This window comes from Aedes albopictus, chromosome 1 (assembly GCF_035046485.1).
Source record: "Aedes albopictus strain Foshan chromosome 1, AalbF5, whole genome shotgun sequence".
Classification (NCBI taxonomy): Eukaryota; Metazoa; Arthropoda; class Insecta; order Diptera; family Culicidae; genus Aedes; species Aedes albopictus.
The window spans coordinates 226,594,653-226,619,982 of record NC_085136.1 but is presented as its reverse complement, the minus strand read 5'-3'; the positions used below and the strand labels follow the sequence as shown (position 1 = coordinate 226,619,982).

General features: G+C 38.6%; 1 protein-coding gene across 1 annotated transcript in view; it reads right to left on the bottom strand.

The window, feature by feature from the left end:
• Positions 1-14,258, bottom strand: part of LOC109430448 (beta-alanyl-bioamine nonribosomal peptide synthetase ebony) — a 150,916-nt gene extending 136,658 nt beyond the window's left edge. The window contains exon 1 of the mRNA XM_019706519.3: positions 13,396-14,258. The gene's annotated coding sequence lies outside the window, so the exon portion shown is untranslated. The remainder of the gene's footprint in view (positions 1-13,395) is intronic.
• Between the last annotated feature and the right edge of the window lie 11,072 nt (positions 14,259-25,330).

The window sequence follows — 25,330 nt, the reverse complement described above, 5'->3', positions numbered from 1 at the left end:
ACCCCCGTGGAACCTACGCTAGATGTTCCGGGGTGGCCATATTAGTTGATACAGACTTCAGGGTATCGTTTCTTACTCAGTCATTCGAAATCATGAAGTTTGATATGTCGCACGGCATGTTTTGGATGAAAACCAGAAGCGTCCCCAGTGAGGCCCCCGCGGAACCTGTCACGGTGATCCGGATGGGTCAACTTGTTCAAATCTGCTTATCGCAGTTGTGTTTTATTGTTCGCAATGAAAATTCCGCTGAAAATCGATGGTTCAAACACAATAACACACAAAATACTCATTTTTAGCCATTTCGGCACCCTCCCTGACCCCAGTACAATCCGGAATATCTCCGGAATGGTTCCGGATATTGCATGAGCACTTGGGTGTAATAAACTTGCACCAATTTATGATCGATTGAAGGTGACTTCAAAATAGTTTGAATTTTGAAACTGAGATGTTGGGAGTCGGGACGTGAAGGTTAAAGAAGTCTCCAAAGATATTTCTGAAAATATCGCTGAAGTAATTAAAAAAAAATATGAGAAAAATTCTAAATAATAGAGGATTTCTGAAAAAAAAACAAGAATGTTTTGAGAATCTATAGATGGAATTTCTGAAGAAATTCCAGGAGGAATACCTGATGAAACACCTGGAAACTCCTGAGACAATACCTAATAAAACCGCTTGAGATATTTTTGAAAAAAATAAGTCCTGGAGAAAACCCCTAATAAAAATGCAAAACTTTTTTTTAAATGAATTCCTGGAGGAATGCCCGGTGGAATTTCTGATGAAATCGCTGTGTGAATTTCTGAAGAAGAATTTTTGAAGACTTTCTTAAAAAAAATCCTTGGAGTAATGTAAAGGAATGTGACGAAATCTTGGCAGTTTCCTTAACCCGTAGAATGCCGGCAGGATACCCACGAATTTGAGATGTTTATATCTCCGTGAATTTCAGACCGATTTTAGAAATTTTTGGCTCATTGATCTCACAATCTCATCATCTATCGAGATAATATACGGTTGAATTGGTCCGATCACCGTAGGTGTTGGAAAATCCGGATTTCCCAGCCCATGTTGTTATACAATACAATGTACAATGTACGGGATTTCCGGGAGGTTAGTAGCAATATCGGCACCAATCACCCTAAAATTGCTTCAGCATATAGCGTGTGACCACTCTAGAATCATAAAACATGTTGACTTTGAAACTGTGATCTCGGAACATGCTTCCCGTGGGGCTATGGTTGGCCATAAACAGTTTAAGGTAACTTTGTCTCAACAATGTGGGCTTCAATATGGTATAAGCTCTCAAAAATTATGATTTTCTGAAATCCACGGTGGTCAGATCTGTCCAACCGAATATTATCTCGAAAGATAATGAGTTTCTATATTTTTTTTCACTTATTCGTTTATTTGAAAGGCTCGGGCGTAACTGAACCGAAATCATTTGTACATTTTTCACATTATTTTACATTAACCTTTTTTTATACTGCCTTAAATACTATGATAGTTTGGGAAGCCGAAGTACTCGCGGCTGTTTCGAGGTTAGGGATTACAAAAAAGAATTTCTAAATTAAATGAGCCAAACATTTCTAAACTCGATAAAAAAAATGATGGAGATATGATCACATCAATTTCGTGGGAGGAGCTCCTCCCCCTGTCCCTCATTACTTTGAAATTCGGTCAATCCCAAATTTGATATATATTCACGAGTTTGAGATCTAGCAGAATTTTAACTTCCTTGTCTTAATAACCATTTAAATATCGAAATTGAAATCTAAAAAGGTACCTGGGTATTCTTGTAGAATTTCTAAAGCAATCCTTGGAGAATATTCATTATAAAGCTTCTGACTAAATTTTGAAGGAGTTCTGAAATTCTGATTCTCAATGTACCCACGAATCATTTTCTAAAAAAAAATCAATGGTGCATTTTTGTTCCGGGAAGGTTTTATTTTTTAAAGGAATCTCTATAAAAAAAAACTGAAGAAATTGCAAGATTTTTTGAAAGAAATTCTTAAAGTATTTGGTAACGGATTCCATGCAACATTTTTGGAAGCTATCCAATCCATGCAAGTTTTTCTTTAGGAGTTCTTGGAAAAATTTCTGGAGGATATTCTAAAGCCCTAAAGGAATCCCTAGAAGGTTTTGTGAAAGTATTTCTGATTTTTTTTTAGGATTTCTTGGTTATTTTTTAGTAAATCTACGAGAAGTTTCCAAAAAAGTTCCTGAAAGCATTTCTTCAAGAATCTCTGGGAGATTTTTTTAGGAACTCGGCAGAGATTTTCTAAACGACTCCTAGGATTGATTACAGAAGACTTATCGAAATATCTGGTGATGTTTTTTTTTTTTCAAAGTAATCCTTGCAGAAATTTGTCAAGAAATCTTCCGGAGGAAATTCTTATCGAAATCTAATCGAGTTTATAATAAAAGCCATGGAAGATTTTCAGAAAGGATTCCTGAAAAAGATTATGAAGGAATCCCTAGGGCAGATTGTTTAGGAATCCCTGCAGAATATTCCCAAATGGATCTCTCATTTTTTTTTTCTTTGAAAAGAGCCCCTGAATAAATCCCATTTTTTTTTCAGAAATTCAGATTAAAAAAAGCCTGTAGCAATTTCTAATACAAACCCCGTAGAAAATTTTGGAATAAATCCTTGGAAGATCATTTGAGAGAATACTTTGCAGAGGAATTTGCAAAGGATTTTTCGGAAAAAAAAACTAGAGAAGTTCCAAAAAATAGGGTAAATCTCCGGAAGATTCCTGGAGGAATTTCTGAAGAAACTTATACATAACTCTTTATGAAACTTCCGAAGGAGTGGAATTTTGGTAGAAATTGGAATTTGCTTTGGGAATTTCTGGTGACATCTTTGGAAGAACTTCCAAAGTTACCCCAGTACAAATTTTTGAAGGAACTTTTGAAACATTTTCTGAATAACTTTGGGATAATTTGTAAGGCATCGCTGAATGTTTTATTAAAGGAAGTTCTGGAGAAGTTTCTGAATAAATGTCTAAACAAATTTCTGAACGAATTTTTGAAAGACCAGGGAGAATTTTTGCTCGAATTCATGGATGTTTTTTTTGAAAAAAAAAAAACAACTTTCAGAGATAAATCATGCAAGATGCTTTGAAGGAATTCTTTGTGGAATTTGTAATAAGACAAAACAAACTAAACAAATATCTGAAGAAAATGAATCCATGGAAGGTTTTTTGAAAGAATCCATGGGTATTGTTGACCAAATACTGGAAAAAAAATCTCAAGGATTTTTTTTAGAGAGTATTTCTGAAGAAATTTTTGGTAAATTTGCTAAAGGAATCTCCAATAGATACTCCAAATGAAAGCCTAGATAAATTTCTTAATAAATAAAGAAACTTCTGAAGTAATCTTTGTATCCTTGTATTCTGAAGTAATCTGAGGTAATCATTGGGCGAATTTCTCAATCTCTGAAATGATTTGTGAAAAATCAAGCAGGAATTGGTGAACCAATTCATGCCAGATTTTGTGAAAGAATTCTTTGTGACACTTATGGAGGAGGACATGCAGTGCCGGGGCCCCCACAAAATTTCGCTTCACAAAAAATATGAAGAAACTTCTCTCGATATGATTTTTGTCATAAGAACTTCACATAACTGTCTGGAAGGAAGTAGGCGTTGCCGCGAACGGATGTCTACTTTAATCGCTTGTTATTTTTGTTTTTGCACGTTTTCAAAATATTTTTTTTTACGATTTCGCTGGTGGTTTGGCCGAGATTACGCCACCCGGTGAGTTTTCCGCGTGTGAAAGTGTAATTCTTCAGTTTAGTATCATTCTGAAGTTTCGCTGTGATGCCAGTAACCGCTGGCTCGATTGATCGCTCAATGTAATCAGGCCAATTTCGGTCGTTGCTGCACCGCTGGAGAAATAACAGTACAACTATACTGCCGTTCTACGCATAATTGTCCCATGTGATATGGGATTCCACAGAACATGGGACAATTGGGCGTAAAGCGACAGTATATCTCGGCAGACTTTGAAAAACTAGGTGAGATCTTGTTACGTTTGTAAATTGCTGTGAGCATTTTGTCAGTTAATTTTCTATTTTATACTGTGGTTTGTACATCCGTCCCCGAATTTTAATGTGCATTTGTAGCGCTCCAAACATTTCAGGAGCCAACCAGTACAAAACACGCAAGCCGTCCCCTAACACGGACATCAAATTGTAGACGGTCTTGTGTTGTTGCCCGAATCGGGATGCCCCTTTAGGATTAGAAATTCCTAGACCAAAACAAGCTATGAATGCAGCAACAGATGCTGCGAACTAAAAGGCGAACTGCCATACAAAATACATTTCTAGGGTGACTGATGGACCAAGAACAATAATGAAACCTCGTCATCCTGGGATTGGACTTCGTTATCCATATGGATGACTGGGCACAAATTAATGTTGTGTGTTGCATGTTTGTGTTTTGTGCATTTGTAATGTTCCATTTTGTTTTTCGTATCTAAGTTCCCAGACGTGGGGCCTGATACGGAAAATAAAATGTGCATTTATGAGGTTCCAATGTACTATTCGTTACCCAACTAAAAAACCCACGTTTATGTTATAGTTTATTGTTTCTTTGTTGATCCATCTGGTTTCGGTTAGGTAAACTTAGAGTAGATCAGATATGAGCGTCCGCAACAGTAAAGATAGATGAAGATTAAATGCTTGGTTGATGGCAGTTCTTTGGCCGTTGGTTAATGGCGTTAGATCATACCCTTTGCCAGGATTCGCTGGCGTTATTAGTTTTAAGTTAGCCTGGTGGCAATTAGTTTAAGGTTAGCCTGGTGGCAATTTAACTCGCGGAGTTATCTGGTAAGCGTTTGGCTTACGTATTTTAGTTAGTCTGGTGACACCAAATGAAATGATCATCGCTGCCATCAACCGACCACTTGAAAGAATGGTAAATAGGAATGTTTAAGAATTTTTCAAGAATCGCGATTTCGATTCTTGAAAAATTCTTCCGCTGTTGCTGGTGTTGTGTTACATTTGTAAATTAGTTGTGACGTATGTAATATAGTTTTAAGAATTTTCCATGAATTGGAGAATGCAATTCATGGAAAATTCTTCGGTTGTTGCATGGAGTGTGTTACGTTTGTAAATTGCTGTGAGCATTTTGTCAGTTAATTTTCTATTTTATACTGTGGTTTGTACATCCGTCCCCGAATTTTAATGTGCATTTGTAGCGCTCCAAACATTTCAGGAGCCAACCAGTACAAAACACGCAAGCCGTCCCCTAACACGGACATCAAATTGTAGACGGTCTTGTGTTGTTGCCCGAATCGGGATGCCCCTTTAGGATTAGAAATTCCTAGACCAAAACAAGCTATGAATGCAGCAACAGATGCTGCGAACTAAAAGGCGAACTGCCATACAAAATACATTTCTAGGGTGACTGATGGACCAAGAACAATAATGAAACCTCGTCATCCTGGGATTGGACTTCGTTATCCATATGGATGACTGGGCACAAATTAATGTTGTGTGTTGCATGTTTGTGTTTTGTGCATTTGTAATGTTCCATTTTACTTTTCGTATCTAAGTTCCCAGACGTGGGGCCCGATATGAAAAATAAAATGAGCATTCGTAAGGTTCCAATTTATTCGTTACAATCTTTCTAATCACAAAACATCATTTTATTCATACATGAGATATTTACCATATCAAATACGCGCCAGAAACAAAACTTAAAATTCTTGATTCAGGAATTGTTAATGCATTTCAGATATCCAATCGATATCCGAATGCATCAATGTGGGGTTTACTGTTTCAGAAAACGACCTCAAGATGTACGTGGAGGTCCAGGCATACTTGAAATGGGTCGTTGGATGTGCAATAGAGCTATTGCCTTCCATCTCCAGGACCAAAAATGTTTACGTCTATGGATAAAAGTTAAAAATAGACGCAGACATTTTTCTTCCATAAAAGCACTGCCGATTAGTGGGAGATGGATTGTACATACATACATATTATACATACAAGAACTTCACATAACTGTCTACTTGCAAGATTTACGCAATATGTTGTGATTCTTTAGAGAAAGTCAGCCACTGTTCATCCAGCTATTTATAAAATTTCATTTTTTTCTTATTCAAAACTGATTACCATTTATTCTATGCAGTTTCTCAAGATAAATCACTAAAAATCCTGATGAAAACCTTCGACTGAATTCAAGAGGAATCCTAAAACTCTAAATATTGAAGAGTATTTTGCTGTCTGAAGTTTTTGAAAACATTTTGAAGAATTTTCCAAGAGCTTTCTTGGAAGAATTATAGGATTTTTTTTTCGAAATTTATAAGCATTTTTGGAATGCTTGAGCTAAATTCAAATCGGAGAACACCAAAAGTATTGGAATATTTTTTTTAGAAAAAATATAGTATAGGTTTAAGGCAGATTTCTTGAATTGAGATATTTACTTACTGAAATACGGATGAATCCATGGCGAAATCCTGATAAAATCCATAGAATAATTGTTTGTTTGTTTTTTTATTTTCGACACATAGAATAATTGTGTGAAGAAATTGACCAAAATTTAATATTTGTCCGGGTGTTCCGATTAAGATTTCCAAGATATTTAACCCTTCGCTCGTAGTATACAGCGTGAGCGCGGTGCAGTGTTAGCTGCTTGATGGCGCGCGTCCTGGAAGGTTAATAGGGAATTCTATTGGATGTAAAAGCAGAAATTTTAGCAAGAACTTATCTTGGATTCCCACCTAAATTTCTCCAGCATTTTTTTATATTAAAATTTCTTCTATGATATCTCAGTTGTGTTGAAATTTTTTTGGGAAGTTTCCAAAACCTCCCCTAGCAGTCGCGTTAGAACAAGCTTTTGTTAAGTGTTCATTCTTTAAGGTAATCGACCATCAACTTCTCCAGAGATTGCAGCAAGGACCCCTTAGGAATTCTCTTTCGATTTCACGAAAACGACAGCACAATTGGTAAGATTGTGCTACAAATTTTACTTGAAACTTCTTGAAAATGTCAGCTATAGACTCTTGTCTTCAGTTTCTCTATGCGTTTTGGCATAAATTTCTACTTAATCAGGGATCTAATGCCGCGAGCACACTAGTGAAAAGCAGTTTTTAATTTACATAAATTTCTTTCATCATTGTTTTCACGCTAGAATTTCAAATCAGTTATTAATAAATTTAGTAAATATCAACATTTTATACAGCTCTGCTCATTGTTAAAGATTCAACTTTTTTCACAACGGCATTGATACCTTCATAAATACATTTTTGTAAGAATGATTAATATATTTTAGAGTTTTTCCTTATAATATGAGCAAAATATATCATCTTTATAAAGGATCTCCACAACACTGTGGTCCCGGGCCCCCACATTTTTTAATCCGGCCCTGGATGTACACCTATATCTTCATTATAAATATGAGATTGTCTAACAAATTACACAGCGTAACAAAAATTACCTTTTGGTCTGTCTCAAGTGCAAACTAATGTGTCTCTGACAGATTTTGGGCCGCTGATTCCGAATCCGGGCTCAGATTTGCTCCAGCACGTCACAATTTTGAGCTATACCTCAATTTATAGGGCAAAATATGCGATTTTGGGATTTTTTTAATGCCTGCTATTAAGCATGAAATAGTTATTTATGCAACAAGTTGCGAAATGATGATTTTTTCAGCACGAGTCGTACGTTTATCCAACGAGGCTTGCCGAGTTGGATAAATACGACTAGTGCTGAAAAAATCGAGTTTTGCAACGAGTTGCATACAAAGTTTTTTGTAATTGCAAAAAATACCCAATCAGTATAAACTTTTCTTGCTATACGAACAAACACGTGCCTCCATTCATACGCGTCAGCGTAGTGCTTTTGTTCGATCAGGTAGGCTATGAAAGGGTAGGTGTCAGAAATTTGCAAGCTCCCGTCATCGTCATACCGCAGCATGGGCAAGAGTAAAAGTAGTTGCAGCTGCTGTTTCTACGCCGATCTGCTGCAGTTTTAATCAGAACCTGAAAAGTCCTAATTCGGATTCGAGCTGCTCAGAGGATGTAGATGCAGCAGCTGTGTCTACGGTAGCCGCGAAAGTTATCGAAAAGTGGGTTCTGACAAAGGTGCCGAAAAGTGCTACTTTTCAGCACTCTTAAGAGTGCCGAAAAGTAGTACTTTTCGGCACTTTTGTTTTAGTGAAGAAAAGTAGGCCGTTTCATCAATGTAACCGCGAGTGAAAAGTAGAGGAAAACACAACGCAATTACAAAAATATTTTTTTTAACCAATCAAAGGATAAATTGGTCAATTAACATATAAATAACCGACTCATGCAAAATATGTCGTTTTACCAAATCGAATTTGATAGTTTTAAGCGATTTATGTCAGGTACGATATTTCCCATACAAGTCACCCTTAAAAAGTTGCATGCAAGTTTTAATACTAACATAAAATGCTTAAATCTAACAAATTTGATTAGGTAAAACGAAATATTTTGCATGAGTCGTTAAGTTAAATGTTAATTGACCAATTTACCTTTTGATTGCTTAAAAATAATATTTCCATGCTTAATAGCTTGCAGTTAAAAAAGCCCAAAATCGCATATTTTGCCCTATAATTTGAGGTATAGCTCTGTAGTATGATTATTTAGTATCTAAGCTACTCCCAATGCTCAAGTAGGCCATGACTTAGGATTAACTTTGACAATTGACTTAAGACGATCATTCCCCAATAAACTGTGTAACTGAGAACACGTAGTTTTACTACAAGCTCAACATGGTGACGTGTTGGAGCAAATCTGAACCCGGATTCGGATTTAGCGGCCCAAAATCCTTCGGAGACACATAAGTTTGCTCTTGAGACAAAAAAATGTTGCGCTGTGTTATGTTGTGGGAATGTTATGCCTTGATAATTTAATAATAAAAGCACAAGATATAAACAGAGCCGTAGCGTGGTCCCACAGCGCCCTTGGCAAGCATCCAGATTGGCGCCCCACGACAATTACACATTATTATTTTGCTTATTTTTTTGTTTATTCAAAGTTATAAGTACGTTTTCAAAGTTTTCAAGGAGTATAAGTGCGAACACATTTTGCATCTCAAGAATCATACTAAAACCAACACAATAGTTAGAAATGACATTTCAGATTCTTAACATGAATGATGCATACATTTTTTGATGAAATCTTAGTGTTCTCGGATTTTTAGGATGAATTTTGTTTTCAAAACACTGAGTTGAATTTCAGGAGCTTTCAGAAATCCTCAAACGTTTTTACTAATCTTTGGCTATAGCTTCAATTGATTTTACCAGAATTTTCTAATAACTTCACCAAAAGTTTCTTCTGAAGTTCAATCAAAATATTTCTTAGAAGATCTGTAAGAAAATCATCAGGAATCATTAGACAAACCATGGAAATGAAGGAATACCAGGAGAAATTCCTGAAGGAATCTCTATGAGTTTTTGTTAAACTCTCTGGAAGAATTTTTGCTGGATTCATTGAATGAAATTATGAAAGATTGTGGAAGAATTCCTGCATTTATCCGGAGGAATAAATGATTGAAATCTTCAAGAAATTAAAGTAAGCATTCTAAATGGAATTCATGGAGTAATTCGTGAAGAAATTTTGGATGAAGTGGCAGTTTTTGTAACGGAAAACCTGTAGAAATTTCTGAATAAATTCCAAATTTATAATTTTATGGAGGGATTTATGAAGACATTCATGAAAAGTTTTCTAGTGAAATTCTACCAGAAATTTATGGATCAATCCCTAGTGAGCATGGTACAGTTTTTAAGAAGATTTTCTTTCAAAAATCCCTAAAAGAATTTCTGAAAGAATTCATTCTCAGAGGGACTTCTGAAGGAATCCCTATAGTAATTTCTAATGGAATATCTGGAGGAATTACTAAACAAATCTACTGAAGCGTTACTTAGTAATCCTTACAGACATTTTTTGCAGGAATCCATTGAAGGAAATTATTAAATATCCATGTAAAAATGTCGAGAGGAATCCTTTGACTCATTTCTGAATAAATTTCTAGATAACTTCCTAAAAACCTCCTTGAAGACATTTCTGAAGGGATTCTTCGAGAATTTTTAGTAAGAAACTCCTGAAAAAAATGTTTTTTTTTTGTTTTTTTTTTTAATAATCTTTAGTGGAGATTTTGAGAGAATTTCTGGAGAAATTCTTTGAAAATTTTTCAAAGAAATCCTTTGAAGAATTTCTGAAATATTTTTTTGAAAGATTTTCTTAAAAAAAACCCAGCAAAATCCGAAGAAAAACCTAGTGAAATTTATGAAGAAATTCCCGAAATATTTCATTTGTTTTGAGGGCATGAACATAAATAAAATCACTGGTTGTTTTGTGGGTGAATACGACTTGAATGATTTTTGTTAGATTTACAGGAGTTTAAGCCAAAAGAAACATTTATTGGTAATAACAATTACACGATCAGAAAAAGCATCGTCTAAATATTTTTATTCAAGATACTTGTTGTAAACACTCTAAAATATGTCCATAAATAACATTCCAGTAATTTTCAGAGAAAAACTTTCACTAGAATTTCGAAAACTTATTGATTTTGCTTTGCTCGTTCAAAAAAACCAAAATAGCTTCTCAAAAAAAAATAAGCTAAATTACCAGGTAACATCATGAGAAATAATCTAGAGACCGAATTTTTGAGAATAACGTAATGTAAAAAACACTCGATCAATCTCAGAAATTTTGAAGTCTTGGTAACATACAAGAAAACAATAGCATCATACTGTTCCTCTGGCCTTAGACCTTTTCGGCGCCCCTTAGAGGCTGGCGCCCTTGGCGGGGGCCAACCTGGCCAACCCCACGCTACGGCTCTGGATATAAACACAGTATTACAAGTTTTATTTTTGTGTTAAATGTGCTATTTTAACTTGTAAATATTTAGTATAAATGCACATTTATAGGGCTCTGGCAGAATGGAGGCCTGCAATCCTATTTCGATTGCCAACATTCAGGCCATTTCGGGCCGCGATTAAGTACTGGAGATGTGATGTAAGCCTTTCCCTCGCACAGACTTCAAGTTATAGAACTCTAGTTAATAAACCCGAAACGAGATGCCCCTTAGGATAAGAAATTCCTAGACAAAACTCGAAGCTATGAAAGCAACTAGGCTCAGTGTACCAGTTATGGCTATAGTACCTCAAATTCGCCATAGTTGATTTTTAACCTTTTAAGATACAAATCAACAAGAAAAAAATCGTGAACAACAGATCACGATCACAAAAGATGATTGCAATCATTCAAACTTCACAATTTGCTCAAATTGTGGTAGAAATGAATCATTTTCCTTAACTTTTCGGCCTCCTTGTACCCTATTTCGCCATAGTGTACCAGTTATGGCAACTCCCATAAGGAATGCATGTAAATAGTGCGAAGTGGAACCCAAATTAACAAATGTGTCCATAACTGGTACAGGGTTCCTATCATTGGCACACGCCGTAATAAATACTAAAAGTAGTTTTGGCTCCGTTTTTATATTTTTCCTGTAAAGTATGAAAACTAATCAATCATTTGACTTATTGTTTACATTCGTCGGTCTTCTTCTTATTTTTGTAGAAATAGTTTTTCTTAGGTGGTGCGATAACTGGTACAGGCACCCTAATGCTGCGAACGAAAGGTAACCGCCAGAGAAAATACGATTGCAGGATTGACTGATGGACAAACAACATTTATGAAACCTCGTCATCCTGTCATTGGAAATTGTTATCCACTAGGGTAACAGGGCAAAATATATGTTCTGTGTTGTATTTGTCCAAATGTAATGTCCTAATTCAGAGGTTCCCAAACTTTTTGCTATCGCGGCGCCTTCTGAAAAGTTCGAAAATGTCGCGGCGCACCAACAACTTATACCGTAAACCGGGGTCAAATTGATCTCCGGGCCGAAATTGATCAGACGATTTTCAATAAGATTGAGCATACTTTTCATAGTTTCTTCAAATGTATCGTGCTGTAGGAATCGAGTACAAAACGATATTTGCAGGGAAACTATTTAAAGTATGCTATATCTAACCGAAAAACGTCTGATCAATTTCGACCCGAAGATCAATTTGACCCCGGTTTACGGTAACAAAGATTTTTTATCATTTTAACTCTTTCAGTTCAAAATTTCAAATACAAATCGTAAAAAAATCCGTCTATGTTATGTTTTCTTCAAATCTGAAATAAAGGTTCTTAAAATGAATTGTTTTAACGAAAATTACTTGAAGATTCACAGAACTTTACAAACAAAATATTGTGTGGGGATATTTTCAAAATGAAGCAATTTCCTGAAATTTGGAAAAAACGGATATAAAAATAGATTATCTAGAACCTGTCTGGACAACTGACGGCGATAAGTTTTTTTTTCGTTTTAGAATTGCTTTATGATAGTGATGTCAATAAAAATATTGTCCCAAAACATTTGAAACAGCATGAAAGCCATGATTGACAGTAATAATTCTGGAAAGAACTTCAAGAAGTCCATTAAATATAATTTGAATAACATGCTAATGATAAATTCGAAAACCAAGCTGAATAATATATTGTTGTTTAATTATTTCTGAATCTCAAAGAACATTTTTAGAATCCCGCAATTCAAAAACTTGGTAAAAATCCAAAACTTTTATTAGGATATCGCAAGTCTGTAAAACATTAGAAGACTATGGAATATTTATTTTTTAAAGTAGAGATATGACAACGCCAAACCTCAAGTACAAATCTGAAGGTCTGAATGTTGATTTGCGCTGCAAAGTTAATCAATAAGCTATCACCAACAGGAAACTTATCGATCATCTTTTCAGCGCAAACCGAAGTTTTGGTTTTCTAATTTGTGAACTAGAAAATTCAAGGTTTCGTCCAATACTTACCTCAATTAAAATTTTGGAAGAGGAAAACTCCCTTTGCGTGACTTTCTTTTTCGAAGTCTTCCTCAAGAAGACAAGGATTTGGAATTGAATTATAAAAGGTTGGGAGGCGACACTAGTTTTACTAAATAAATCAAAAACATATAAAAGGTGTATCATGTTTTGAAAAATTAGAGTTTGATCTATTGGTTTTGATTCAAGATCCTGCGGCGCACCTGAAGAATGTTCGCGGCGCACCAGGGCGCCGCGGCGCACAGTATGGGAAGCACTGTCCTAATTTATTACGAATTTGTAGTGTTCCACTACAATATGTTATATTTTAATGTGCATTTGTAGTGCTAAATTATTTTTTCGTAATAACAGGTTATTTCGTAGTTATTAACTTGCTATTTTCCTCTGCTCGGGTATCGAATTCTTTAAACATTTGTTTGTGTTTTCCTAAAGATTAGTTTTATGATTTGGATAGTATTATCCAACTAATTTATTGGGATGTAAAATGTCATCGCATCTTGTGCCACAGTGTTCATGAAAATTTTGATATTTTTATCATTTTTATTTCACTCACTTGATTTATCTCGATATGTCGGCTGTTATCCTTAAAATTCCTGATGTGGTGAAGCGATATTCGGCACTAGTTTACACACAATCACTGATGAATTTTTCACTGGTTAAAAGTTGCACTTTTTCGTTCCACGCTAGGAAAACTTTCTTCGCAGCAATTTTCCCACTGCTTTATTGCGTGTCACAAATTTCACTTTCGCTTATCAAAATTCTTATCACATAAGCTTTTACGCGTTTTCTTCGGATTTACGATTCCCCCAATCTATTTTCTCTCTTGCACGAATTTTCCTCGCGATAGCGGGCGACGACAATGGGACAATGGGAGAGCAACAGTTGAAAAAAAAAACGAAAGAAGCTCCTGTTGGAGACGATTTCCGCGAGCAACTATGGCCAGGATTCTCGGGGTATTCCAATCACTGATAAACCGCGCGATTCGGGATCTGGTCGGTTGTTCTCGTCTACTGGAATGAAGGATCACTGGTCCAAAATTTGACGACGGTGTGGTGGGAGAAACGACGCGTGTTTCTGTTAGGAATTTTAAAAACAAACTAATTGAGCTGGAACGGCTTGCCAATGCTTTTATATGAGGCCCTCTCCAAGCGGCGTACTTGACGGCAAGGCGCTGTATCTGCTGCTGACTGTGGCGGCGGCGGCGCGGCTGGTGGCTTCGGTTGGGGCTCTCTGGGGATGTGACGTCGGACGGACGTCGGTGGTAGCCAAATAGCAGCGCATAGCGGGTGCCTTATTCGCAACTAGACTGTATGAGCGCGCGATGACGACGAGAGATTTTCCCGCGCGCACCAACCAAGAGGGGTTGAGAATCAGCTGTGTTCACGTTGATGCAGCCCAGCAGGCCACCGCACTGCACTACCGGTCGCAGAACGAGCGCGGTGAGAATGATGGGGAGAGTGAGCGAAGTGATTCTTGTTCGGATTTGTGCGAGTATTATTGCCTCGGTGCATAAAGCAAAGTTAAGCTATGCGTGGTTTGACCCCTGGAAAAACGGAAGGAGCTCCAGTAAGCTAAGAAGCAGAAATTGTCCCGACTGGGAAAGTGATTTGTAACTTTAATTTTCAATTCCTGCTTTTAGCTTCTAATTCTATCTTCTTCTTGATTATGTTTTTGATTTTCTATTTATTCTGTTCTATTTCATATTCAGGAACGTGGGAAAAAAGGGGTACAACGAGCCGTCTAAGCATACGTGGTCATATCCGGCTTTCCACGCAGGCGAATGTTATAAAACAATTTGACAGTATCGTTGTCCCACATTGAATGAACTAAAAATTTTAGAAGACTAGGTAGCTGTCCCCGACAAACTTTGTATTGCATATAAATTATCCCAGAATTAACGAACGGGGATCTTATAGTGATCAACTTCACCCCCAGATTACGGTACTGCAGCGGTACTGCGGTAGTGTATCCTGGGCACTGTTGTCCTTCTGACTTCAGCTAGATTGAGGAGGTACGATTCGAGCGTTTGTTCACCAAGGAGGTGCGGCTCAAACAGCGTCTGTTCTGGTATCCAGCGGCTGAGTAAGAAACGCTGCACCACGCCCAGCTAGAACCAAGTTGGTAGCCCCATCAGCTTGGTCGTCCCAGTGTTGGTTGTCCCGTTAAACAGAACTGGCACGATGGCCCTCCGGCGAGACAGGAGTGTTGGCGTAGGCCCAATAAGCCACCCGTAAAAATCCCCAATAACATAGGAGAAAATACGACTCGATACAATCGGCAAAGACCCACGCGACGAAATAAGGACTACGATTAGAAACTTGGAACATGGAATTGCAAGTCACTAGGTTTCGCAGGATGTGACAGGATAATCTACGACGAACTACATCCCCGCAACTTCGACATCGTGGCGTTGCAGGAACTTTGTTGGGCTGGACAGAAAGTGTGGAAAAGCGGGCATCGAGCGGCTACCTTCTACCAAAGCTGTGGCACCACCAATGAACTGGGAACAGGATTTATAGTGTTCGCAAGATGCGACAACGTGTGATCGGGTGGCAGCCGATCAACGCAAGGATGTGCATTAGTGTGGGACACCAAAATACATTTTACTCCTGTACAATTTGTGAGCTCCATTTTGGCCCCATATCAACTGTGCAAAATTTCAGCTCAATCGGATATACTAAATTTTAGCGCCAGCCGTTTTAAATTTTCATACAATTTACTATGGGGAAAATCACTTTTTTAAAGAAAAATCACCACAGGTTGCCGCTTAACCCCTAAAAATATATCGATGAATGATTTCTGTTGGAAATTTTACGAGGAACAAACCCTCTGAAGACCGCAAAGCGATCAAAGGCATGTGGAAAAAGTTATTGACTGAAAACCGAATGACATGCCCACGCTGTTTAACACGTAAGAAATACCGTCAAACGGGGTTACTTGCAACAGCGGTGTAACTTGCAACACGATGACATACACTAAATGTGAAGCATTTTCTAATAACAATAAAAACTAGTATGCCCTACTTTTTCGGTTCTAGAGATTATGTGTATCAAAGATCGATTTAGTATAAAAATTAGCTTTGTTTATTTGTTTATGGTTTAGCTACACTGTTAAAACGGATTGCTCAATTTATGCCATAAAAACAAGTATGAAAATCGTGCTTGACCTCTCCCTTATGGTAAGTGCGATAAGTCTGATGACCTTGCTTGCAGTTAGGGTACCTAATAGTAAGCTTAGCTAAACGATAAAAGTTTGATAAACTTATCGACTAAGTAATGCAAAAAATCATTATTATATTCGACAACCACTATGGGGTAACTTGCAACAGTTGAATTTGACGAAACCTTCTATTATGTATCTTCATTCCACGATAAACTTGACAGAAATAACCGAAATGGATCATTTATTGATTACGTAACGTGTTCATTTTCAAATGACAATTCATTTTTTACATTTTTTTTGCACGTGACCTTCAAACATTGTTAGGAAATACCACATTTTGAAGTTTCATTCATGTTTCATCATGTTAAAAGTTCAATTTTTGTTTATAAACGCTGTAAAACAATCACCAATATCAATTCTGAATCTAGATGGAGTAAATTATTTCAGTTTAATACCCAAATTAGCGAGTTTGAAATTTACAAAGTAGAATAGGTGTGTTTCAATCATGTTAATTTAGGTTAAATTGTCAAACACCACTTAAAAATGAAAACTACTTGAAGATGACTAACTCTACCATTTTAAGAAATGACAATAATCATTGTTGACATTTTGTAATGAGTGCTAAGTCAAGAGAATCATGTATATTTTGTGTTTGAGGGACGTGAGACCTGTTGCTAAACGATATATCGTTTATATACTCTCGCTTGCAATAACTATCAATCCTTTCATGAAAAATTATATGTCAATTGGTTAGTGTACATCTTTTCATGGTATGTTTCATGCATAACATCAAAATTTTACAATACGACTAAATGCTAGAATGTTAGTGCTATTTAATGATAGCTAACTTAGCTTCATGTCCTATGTTGCAAGTTACCCCACAGATGGGGAAACTTGCAACAACCATGTATTTCGCACCTCCTGATTAGGTGGCAACGTATTTTGGTAAACCAAGTGCTGCATGGTATTCTACTCGGGGTAATTAGCGTACACGATGCTTCACAGGATGTTTCAAATGTTTACATTTTCAATGATATTGCTTCAAAGTCGAAAAGTGTTGCAAGTTACCCCATTTGACGGTAACAATAAATAATAAAATCTCGTCATTTTATCGATCGGGTAAGGCTTAATAACTTTTTCCACAAATGTCGCATCGCTTTGCGGTCTTCGGTGGTCTGATTCCTCGTGAAGTTATCTACAGAAATCATTCAACGACTTATTTTTAGGGATCAATGGGTGACCTTAAGCGATTTTTCTTTAAAGAAGTACATTTTCCCCATAGTAAATCGTATGAAAAACTAAGAATGGCGGGCGCTAAAATATAGTTTCTTCGATCGATCTGAAATTTTGCACAGTTGATATGGGACCAAAATGGAGCTCAAAAAGTATACAGGAGTTGGAGTTTTTTCATTTTTTATATTTTCCCATATAAACCGTGTACCAGGCTAATGTGCATGTTGAGAGTTAAGTACCGTTTCTTCAACTACAGCATCATCAACGTCCACTGCCCACACGAAGGGAGACCCAACGACGAGAAAGAAGCGTTCTACGCGCAGTTAGAGCAAACATACGATGGTTGCTCGCCGCGTGACGTGAAAATCGTTGTCGGCGACATGAACGCGCAGGTAGGAAGGGAGGAAATGTACAGACCGGTAATCGGGCGAAACAGCCTGCACGCCGTATCGAATGATAACGGCAGCTATGCGTAAACTTTGCAGCTTCCCATGATATGGTAATCCGAAGCACGTTCTTCCCCCGCAAAGATATCCACAAAGCCACCTGGAGATCACCCGACCATCAAATAGAAAACCAAATCGACCACGTTCGACGGTAAATTCTTCTCGGATATAACCAACGTCCGCACATACCGCAGTGCGAATATAGATTCGGATCACTACTTAGTCGCTGTATGCATGCGCTCAAAACTTTCGACAGTTATCACCACGCGTCGAAGTCGAACGCCGCGGCTCAACATCGAGCAACTTCGTAACGTAGAAGTGGCTCAAGACTACGCGCAGCAGTTAGCAGTGGCCCTACCAACGGAAGAGCAGCTTGGCGCAGCTACACTTGAAGATGGCTGGAGGGACATCCGATCCGCCATAGGTAGTACCTCGGCTACAGCACTAGGCTTCGCGACTCCGAATCACAGAAACGACTGGTACGACGGCGAATGTGAACAGTTGAAAAACGAAAAGAATGCAGCATGGGCGAGAATGCTGCAACACCGTACGAGAGCGAATGAGGCACGTTACAAACAGGCGCGGAACAGGCAGAACTCAGTCTTCCGGATGAAGAAGCGCCAGAGCTGTACCGCGCTAAGGACACACGAAAGTTCTACGAGAAGCTGAACCGCTCGCGCAGAGGCTTTGTGCCACAAGCCGACATGTGCCGAGATAATCACGGGAATATTCTCACGAACGAGCGTGAGGTGGTCGAGAGGTGGCGGCAGCATTACGATGAGCACCTCAATGGCGACGTTGCAAGTAACGAAGGTGGCGTGGTAACAGATCTTGGAGTATGTGCACAGGATGAAAGACTTCCGGCCCCTGACCTCCAAGAGATTGAGGAGGAGGTTGGCCGGTTGAAAAACAACAAAGCCGCTGGAGCAGATCAACTACCAAGCAAGCTTCTAAAATACCGTGGAGAAACACTGGTGAGAGCACTACACTGGGTCATTACCAAGATTTGGGAGGAGGACGTATTACCGGAGGAATAGATGGAAGGTATCGTATGTCCAATCTACAAAAAGGGCGACAAGTTGGATTGCGGGAACTACCGCGCGATCACACTACTGAGCGCTGCCTACAAGATACTCTCTCAAATTTTATGCCGCCGTCTATCACCGATTGCAAGAGAGTTCGTGGGGCAATATCAGGCTGGATTTATGGGTGAACGCGCTACAACGGACCAGATGTTCGCCATCCGCCAGGTGTTGCAGAAAAGCCGCGAATACAACGTGCCCACACATCACTTGTTCATCGATTTCAAATCAGCGTATGATACAATCGATCGAGAGCAGCTATGGCAGATTATGCACGAATACGGATTTCCGGATAAACTGATACGATTGATCAAGCCGACGATGGATCGAGTGATGTGCGTAGTTCGAGTATCAGGGACACTCTCGAGTCCCTTCGAATCTCGCAGAGGGTTACGACAAAGTGATGGTATTTCGTGCTTGCTGTTCAACATTGCTTTAGAGGGTGTAATAAGGAGAGCGGGAATAAACACGAGTGGAACGATTTTCACGAAGTCCGTTCAGCTGCTTGGTTTCGCCGATGATATTGATATTATTGCTCGTAAATTTGAGACGATGGCGGAAACGTACATCCGACTAAAGAGTGAAGCCAGGCGAATCGGATTAATCATTAATGTGTAGAAGACAAAGTACATGATGGCAAAGGGCTCCAGGGAAGAATCACCGCGCCCGCCACCCCGAATTTATATCGACGGTGATGAAATCGAGGCGGTTGAAGAATTCGTGTACTTGAGCTCACTGGTGACCGACGACAACGACACCAGCAGAGAAATTCAGAGGCGCATTGTGGCAGGAAATCGTGCCTACTTTGGACTCCGCAGAACTCTACGATCGAATAAAGTTCGCCGTAACACGAAGTTAACCATCTACAAAACGTTGATTAGACCGGTCGTCCTCTATGGTCACGAAACATGGACCCTACGTGCGGAGTGCAGATGGAAGACGGGACTTGGAGAAGGCGAATGAACCACGAGCTGCATCAACTGCTGGGAGAACCAACCATCGTCCATACCGCGAAAATCGGGAGGCTACGGTGGGCGGGTCACGTCATCAGGATGTCGGATAGCAACCCGACTAAAATGGTTCTCGAGAGTCATCCGACCGGTACAAGAAGACGTGGAGCGCAGCGAGCTAGGTGAGTCGACCAAGTGGAGGACGATCTGCGGACCCTACGCAGAGTGCGGAACTGGAGACAAACAGCCATGGATCGAGTGGAATGGAGACGGCTACTATGTACAGCAGAGGCCACCCGGCCTTAGCCTGATCGGTAAGGTGAAGTAAGGTAAGTAATCTCATAATTCATCCGGCCAAAAGAAATACTACCCCGGATTAACTTTGAAGGCATCCCTCATAGTTAGAATAGTTTTAATTGTCCACGAAAGGCTTCCGTTTCAAAACAGTTGTACTGATCAAAACAGTTGTATTTATGTGTATCACCCACCACCATCCTGTGCAAAACAGTTTACATAACATTTTTATATTCAAAAAAACGTTAAATACGTTAAGTTTAAGACATCCAACGCAAATTTAGTTAATTATCTTTGAAATGAGCCAGAAAGAATTAAAATTGAACTTTAGATGATAAAGATATACCAAATCACTTTTCCATGTTATTTGAAAGTGACCTCAAACTTTTGGCTCATACATCATATTGAGGGGTGACCCCAAACTTTTGGTCGATGACGTCAAGGATTAATTTACTTAATAACTTTTTTGTCTAGATTTTTTAGCTAAGTTCTGTAAAAAGCAGTTGAAAGCTAATAGAAAATGGGTCATATTACCGCTCTCATCTTAAAATTTGGTCGACCTAATTTCCAGCGACACTGCCGTAAGCTTATATTTATCTATATATATAAAAATGCAGTGGCATACGTGGGACCGCGCATAACTCGCGAACGGAACGTCGGATTTGGGTCATCTTGGTTTTGTTCTGTTAGTTTTTACCCAAGGAAGGTTTATGAGGCAAAAAACGTGGAAAAGTGAGAGTTTTTGAAAATCGATTTTTCATGCAAATTGCGTACGAGGACTTGGTTTTGGCTAGAAACTTGGAACATCAAAAACGCAGTAGGCAAGACAAAGTTTGCCGGGTACAGCTAGTTTTTATAAAATTTGGCAACTTTGAGTTAAGTTTACATACATTTTTTTGAAAAAGTTTCTTTTAAATCATATTCAAAGTTGTTTTGACTTATTATCTTTTGAATAGGGTTTTGAAATCGGATGCAAATTTGCGGAGATATGGGCCTAAAAAAATGACATGTTTTTGAGGGGGTGACCCAAAACTTTTGATCGGGAGGGTATGTGTGCTCCTGTCCATTAGGTGGAAATAGGGTTGTCACATATGTCGAGTAAGCGCTTTGCTCCAGAACAATAAGTAAACCGAAAAATTAGAATGTCCGATTATCAGAATTGAGAAAACGAATAACCCGATATTTGTACTTCCTTCATGGTTGATCATTTTGGGAAAGTGTTTTTTTCAGTTTTGGTAAATTTGCAGTTCTAAATTGAGTCTTAAGATGAATACCGGTTTATTTTAATAAACTATAATACATGGGACAAAATTGTGATTATGCGCAAGGGGACAGCCAATCATTCATGGAATGCCTTATTGGACCTGCGCTTTTTTTGTCGAAGTCCTTGCACTTGATTCCACTTCAGTGAGCATGCATGCATGGAGGTGGTATCGCATTCAAGTTCAGTGCACAACGTATGTCTCACTTCGCGTGGTAGTTAGTCTTTCTGTTGTGAGCGATTATTTATATGGCTTATTTTAAGATGAACGTTCCAGCTTCCAGCTGCTGAATGCGAAATTATTTTTGGACCCATCAGAGGTCGTATGGTTAGTCACTAAACTGGATCTCTATAGGTAGGTGAATAGTTTTTATAAAAATTTTAAATTGTGAAGAAGCTGACTAGGAGTCAGGCCAGTATGCGAATGAGTGGAATGGTTCATGTTACTGTAGGCTACCGATCGGTGGTGGACTACGCTTACGAAAAGGATGCTGTCTCATTGCTTGTCTGTCCACTGACTGTATACTCTGTAGATGGATGGTTGAATGATCTGTCGACATGTTGAATGATCTTGAAGAGGTTTGTTTGTGAGATTTGAGGTTTGGTTTATTTTTATATCTTTGAAGTATCTGATTGGTGTTTATATTGAGTAGTTTGAAATTCTATGAAGTCATAACAATTTGTTTTAGAAGATTATATGGATTATATGGTTCTTGCGTTGATTATGTCTTTCTTCAAATCAACTATTTCGGATGCCCATTCTTTGAAATGATTAAAAGCAAAAGTTTTGGAAAGAAATTATTCTACTCAATACTATTTTTTTTTTTACTAAACAAGATCCTCTCACCGTGACGGCAGGATAGGTAAAGGAATGATCGGTACAATTCAAGGATTGCGTTCTGTTTTATTTTCCATCATGCCAGAAGCAAAACACCATGCAGGTAGTTAATTTATTTATCTTTCACCATTGGTACATGGCGTTGAGGTGAACCACGTTTAAAAATGGCTTGATTCTTGGATAAGCTGCATAATATTGTGTAATGGGTAATTATAGGCATTAAAATTAAATTTTCAAGGTTATTGAAAATAATAGCTCACTCAGTAAAACCTTCACAATCGGTCTGGTATTAAGAACAGGAAGTGTTATTTGTTTGGTGGTTTATTCACATTTGCATGGCGACTCACACAATGTCGAGTTCGGGTGTTTTGGGTGCGATGATGCAACCTTATCAGATTGCAAAATAAGGGCAATAAGGCTGGATTTTGTTATGTCAACTGACTTAGAATATCACTACGGATGGCCTTATCCGATGGTAAAAGTCCACCAAACAGGTGACCTCTAATTCCTGATGTCAAGCGGCTGTCCTAACACCCTTTTTTTCACGGATCATTATTTTGCTATAACTCAGTTAATTTTGAACCGATTCTCATGAACTAATCATGCCTACATGTGTATAAAATTTCATGAGAATCGGTTGAAAATTGACTAAGTTATAGCAAAAGCCACACCCGTGTAAAAAGAATCGGGTGTATTGTGTTAAACGGAGCATCGAGACAGTGGACCTCATTTGTATCCTGTGAATAGTAAAAAAAGTACCATATTTTTTTAAAATGAATCTTCATCACGCGAAGGGTGCTTATGCTGTGCTTAGCAGAAGATTTATTAGAAAATAGTTAGACGTGGGATTAATTCAAGAGCCCTGGGTTAATATTGGAAGGGTAATGGGTTGCTCTTCGCAGAATTGTAGAATTTTGTACAACGAAAGTCAGTCTAATCTAAGTACAGCCACTTTAATAAATAGGAGAACACGATTTGTCCCAATTACTGAGTTTATCACAAGAGACATTGTTACGGTTAACCTTTCAGGACGTGCAGCATCAAGCAGCTGAAACTGCACCGCGCTCGCGCTGTATACGACGAGCGAGATTTTTTTTGGTAGTATTGTACATTTTACAACGGCGCGCGTCTCGAAGGGTTAAAATGGAAGTTCCAACAATCCAGGGAAAACTGAGGTATGCATTGCTTCAGCATATTTTCTAGGAGAGGTTGATGATGTACCTCCGTCTTTTGTCGTAATTTGGTTAATTATTAAAAAAAAAAAAATAAACGTCCATATTGTAATATGCTGCAAAGCCCAAATACCCATCATACCATATGAAGCAGTACAGATAATAAAAGAGGTGATGATATCCTGAATTGCATTTCGTCTAATAACATAGACGTATGCAAAAAATGGAGATTCTCCAACTTTTGTTAATGCTATTCGACAGGAAGTTTTAGATCTTACGCTTTGCAGCTATGTGCTATCAGATAAGGTCGCGAACTGGCATGTTTCTGATGAGGAATTATTATCAGATCACAAACATATCAGGTTCGATTATAAAGCCGGATCAAATTTAATTGAAAGCTATAGTAACCCAAAGAAAACAAACTGGGACTCTACTGCTTACTGCAGATCTTGTCTGTTTCACAGTTGGAAAATGCCTCTGATGAGATTATTGATAAAATGATCTCACCATATGCTAGCTGCCCAATTCGGCAGAGGTCATCCAACGAGGGGGGAAGAAATCTAGACGGTTGTTCAACAGAGCAAAAATTAAATCTGATTGGGTTCAGTATAAACAAGCCCTTACAGAATATAACAGAGAATTGAGGCCAGCCAAACGGGAGGACTGGAGACGGGTATGTGAAGACATCAATAACACTCCTACAGCTGTGTGTGAAGAATTAGCATTAAGTTAAAATTCACAAATACAAAGAGCTTAAAAATTGCCGGGGCCAGTGGCGTAGTTGGTCACACGTTCGCTTCATATGCGGATGGTCGTGGGTTTGATTCCCAGCCCCGGCACTTGCAATTTTTCGTCAGTTGCTTTTCCCCCCGAAAGCGGCTGACACTGACCCTCTTCTGAGCCTACAGCTCAAACGGACCCGGATACCTGGACATCGGTGAACTGCAACTCAAACTGGCTTGAAAAGGAACAATAGCCACCCATCCTCGTGCTCTTCATTCTACCATGAATAGAGAAGAACAGTGAAAGAAGTACGAAGGCAACCAGTTCGATATAGAATAATAGAATAGAATACATTTAGGCGCTGTACAAAGTGTAAAGGTCCCATTAGACATGACAAATATTTGGCCAAACAAACCCAACAAATGACCAACACAACGTAAATCATGGCAACCTCGGATAAATGTCGGACTAACATGGCAAATATTTGTCATTATGACAAACAGTCTAATGGCCCCTTAAGTTCAGCTTCAATTGCAATCGCTCACGTAGTGCTCAAGTGGGCAATAGAGCTGTTAATTAGGTTAAGTGATTAAGAATAAAAAAGAGCTTAAAAAATCCTAAAGCTGCACGGCTTCATAAGGCATGGTACACAAATTACGTAACGTTAAAATCGGCTATTTCAGACTCCCCCTCCCCCTTGTAACGCTTTTTGTATGGAAACCAAAAATATTTTGTATGGCTCGTAACGCTAAGCTAGACTCCCCCCTCCCCCTATAGCGTTACGTAATTTGTGTACGATGCCTAAAGTCCTTTTGAAAGACCATTCAAATGGTTTTGGAAGTCTTAAAAAAGAAGATGGCAATTTTACTGTTTATTCTTCTGAAACATAGATGATAAGTATTCCCTTCATTCCTTACCGATCGTTTGAAGCAGCCGGTCGTGTGTACCGTGTCTGAATCGCAGTCAATCGCTTTGTAGCCGGTGGAGTTTTTTTGCCCACCTAGTGGTTTTTTATATCGCGAGTTATTTATCCTACCGAGGACGAAGACGATTGTCTTGGGCGATCCGCGATCGCGGGAAGGAAGCAGGCATTGGAATAGTGCACTGTGCAACGGAAATTTAATTACCCACGCCATCAATAGCGGGCCCGACAACAACGGCGGCGCGCGGCGGCGGCGGTGACGGGTGATACAAAAGCAGCAGCAGCGTTTTGTCTGTGCATCCGAGGCATCACCAACAAACAGCTATCTATACACTCGATAAGTATAATCGATATTCGATCTCGCTTTGTGTTGTCCCATTCCTCGGTCATCACGTCATCACGTGT